The sequence below is a fragment of the Carica papaya genome, chromosome 8 (genome assembly GCF_054855325.1).
Source record: "Carica papaya isolate Zhongbai chromosome 8, ASM5485532v1, whole genome shotgun sequence".
NCBI lineage: Eukaryota > Viridiplantae > Streptophyta > Magnoliopsida > Brassicales > Caricaceae > Carica > Carica papaya.
Genome location: NC_142316.1, coordinates 13,607,836 through 13,611,480, shown reverse-complemented (window position 1 = coordinate 13,611,480; position 3,645 = coordinate 13,607,836).

The following is a 3,645-nucleotide window of genomic DNA, read 5'->3' as shown; positions in this document are numbered from 1 at the left end:
CTAATTATATGCATATATATAGATATGTAGATATATATATCATACTGCATATGTAAATATGTGTGATTGTCATTCTCACTTTCTGGTATGATAAATTCTTCATTACCAATCATGTTTTTCTCTTTCTCTGTTACTAAATATCAAAACTCATATTTAAATGCAAAATACTGAAATATGTGCACATATATAGATATGTAAATACAAATATCACCTCAACTATGTATACATATAAAAATGCTAATACCTTGATTGCCTTTTCCATTTTCTAGTATGATAAATTCTTCAGTACCTGTCATGCTACTTCCTACATCTGTTACCAAACATTAAATATCCATTACATTTAAAGGTACAACCAAAAGCAATATATACACAATACATGATTGTCATCAAAGCACGAGTGTTAGGGGTTTTATATTTAGATTGAAATATATATCGGTACCCATTTGTTGAGTTAAGGGAGACTTATAGATGGTTCTAGGTTTAGATTGATAGAAGGATTGGAGATCCTTTGTTTTTCCACAAAGATCGCCTATGTATATCTTTTTCTACTCCTCATTATTATTTCTCTTATTGCCTTTGTCATTGATCACAATGTCTTTATTTGATTGTTGCGACATCATCAACAACACTTCTATAGAACTCATCTTATTAGGCTCAAACATTTTCTCGTTTATTTTATGATAGTATACCTTTCGATACACCTCTTGCCTTTTACTTTGAATTATGCTTGTTTATATTTCCTTCTGACTCATTAAGAAAAACATTTTCTTTTGCTTCCTGAACAAAAATTATATTACTTGTATCTTAATCATATTATAACTAAATAATTATCGATCTATACCAACTTTTTGTAATCTTGTCCTTGAATTCAAATATCAGTTTCTGCTGGAAATGCACCATCAACTATAAAAGCAAGAAACAAAGTTTATTTTAACTATAAAATTTATAAATGCATAGTGTATAAGAATTAATTTAATTACAATGGGATCAACCTCTTTTTCCACCCTCTTTTTCTTTCCTTTTTTTTTCTATTGTCTCCATCATCTATTGGTACCAAAAAGTTAAGTTAGTGTAACTTTCTTTTATGTACACATACTAATAACATTATATAATTAGGTTAAAAGAGTTGCTTGAGAATAATCATTCTAATTTGCTATGTCGTTCATTTCAAGATCCATGAATCTTTTCTCCAAAGGCTTCATCGTCTACACAATGAAACAAAACTAAGTTAAATCTAATAATCTGTTAAGGAATAAAAATATCAATTCTTACACACTAAGGAACTAGTATATGCATTTCTAACTAAACAGATTATATATATACATATATATAAATAATATATACACTCTACTCACTAATGGCGTCTTTTCTTTCTCCATCTTCTTCTTGGGTTTCTCTGCACATCTACTTGCACAACAAAAAAGAATAAAAAGAATCTAGATAAAATATTTTTGTTTTGGAAAATTAATGGTGACCATAATATTTTCAATATACGTAGATATATATATAAACACTAAAAAACAACATATAAAAGTAGTCATTTTTTCCCCATTTCACCACCTTTCTTAGCCTGCCAACCTTCTTTCTTATTGGAGTACTTCCTTGTTCCCCATCCACCTTATTTTTCCTTGGCCTGCCTACCTTCTTATGAACTAAGAACTACTCCCTTCTCCTATTGACTATGTAGAACTATTCCTTTCTTTTGTTGGCACTTGAGAACTACTCCCTTCTTCTGTTTTTCTCCTTATTCGCTTAGGAGTTGGCTTGTCTGGGTTGATCTCATAAAGTATAAAATCTGTAATTTCCACAACTAATCGGAACAATCCCTGTGCTTTCTTCTTATTCTTTTCTTCTTGGATCTTCGCTCTCAACTCCCTTACCTTTTTCTGTTTCAAGACGAAGTGTTTTAATAAGTCAAAAAAAAAAAAAACTATTGAATCATTTGCATATATATATATTTCAATACTTACTCTAAATATTGCTCGTAATTGATTGATGATGTTGGATGTTTCAAATCCTTTAGCATTTAAATTTTGATTTGACCCACTTTCTTCTTCATGTTCAATATACGGTTGTATTTCGCCACCAGTGAGTTCTGAGCTTTCAATTTTCATATGAAATATTTTGTACAAATAGAGAGATAGATAGATAGATAGATAAAAAGAGAGAAAGATGTATATCTGGAGATGAATCAATTAGTGAATGAACATATAAATTGAGGATGGCGACCTTGGATGGATTCTTCATTTTTTTTACTTTTTGTCTAAACCTAAAAAATACATTTGATATTTTAAATCTAATTTGAGAATATTGTAAATGAATATGAACATTTACTAAAATTTATGTGTTTTTAGGTAAATTTTAAATTTTATATTTATAGTTATTTTTAATGTATAAGTAATACATTTATAATTTAATTAAAAATATGTACAATATTCAAATTTTTTTAATTGGCACAAGATATAAAGAGAAGGTTTATACTAATAGAAAAAACTATCTTGCCTATTTTACTAATGAACATTTTGTTTTTATATCCATAATTTATGTATTTTTCTTTTAATGAAAGAAAAGTGCTTCTTGACCAGTGACATTCAGGTAAAATGTATCTAATGAATTGAATGCTATAGATTTTGCCAATATATCATATCCAACACAGACATGAAAATGCATGGACCTTATTGCCTATAATTAATTATTCTTTTATGTTTTTATTTAATTAAAATAATTTCTTAAAATTAATTTCTCACATTCATCTTTATTTTATTACCTATAGTACATATATTACAGATAATTAATTTCTTTTTACTTTTCCTTTTCAAGTGTGTAAAATGTGGGATGAATTCCTTTTATAGGGTGTGCACATTTGGATTAATTTTTATATATAGCTATTATAAGGCTTATAGAAATTATGATAAGTTTTGAGAAGCTGGAGAGCCATTGATTGCTAAATATTTTTCTTATAATTACATGATATATATGCATGTGTTCTCAAGAATCGTCATCTATATTTTATGATGAGTATATTACATGTATATAAAATGTGGGTATTAAATATGATTATAGTTATTATTAGGCAGTGTATTAAATATGCATATATCATGCATGTGACTGGGCATATTATATGTAAAGAAATGAAATTGTATTTAAATAGTTTTAACATACTGGTATGCATATTATATTTTTAGAATGAATTTATTAATACCAAGACGAAATAACAATTGAAAGAGATCCCTAATAATAAAGGGTTTAATCTAATGAAAATGTTTGAAAATTTGTTAAAATATAAATATGGCGATTATCAATGATGATTATAATCGATGAAGACCCTTCTTCATTAATTGCTCAAAATCTGAATAGCTTTCTCCAATAAATTCATCAACTTGAATCTTTAACAACTCAAGTTCTTTAGCAGTAGAGCCAGTAATTTCATTTGCAGAACCCAAAATTAATTTTTAGGCCCAAGAGCATAATTTGTAGACTTAACATTTCCATATAATAGGTTCATTAACGACTTGAAAGTTGAAGTGAAAAATTAAAGTGATTTAAGATTCCCTGAAAAATCCATGATTGACCCAAATAAACACCGAGCTAATTGAAGCCAAAGATTCACTTTAAGCATGAATATACAAAGTAGGAGCATATTTG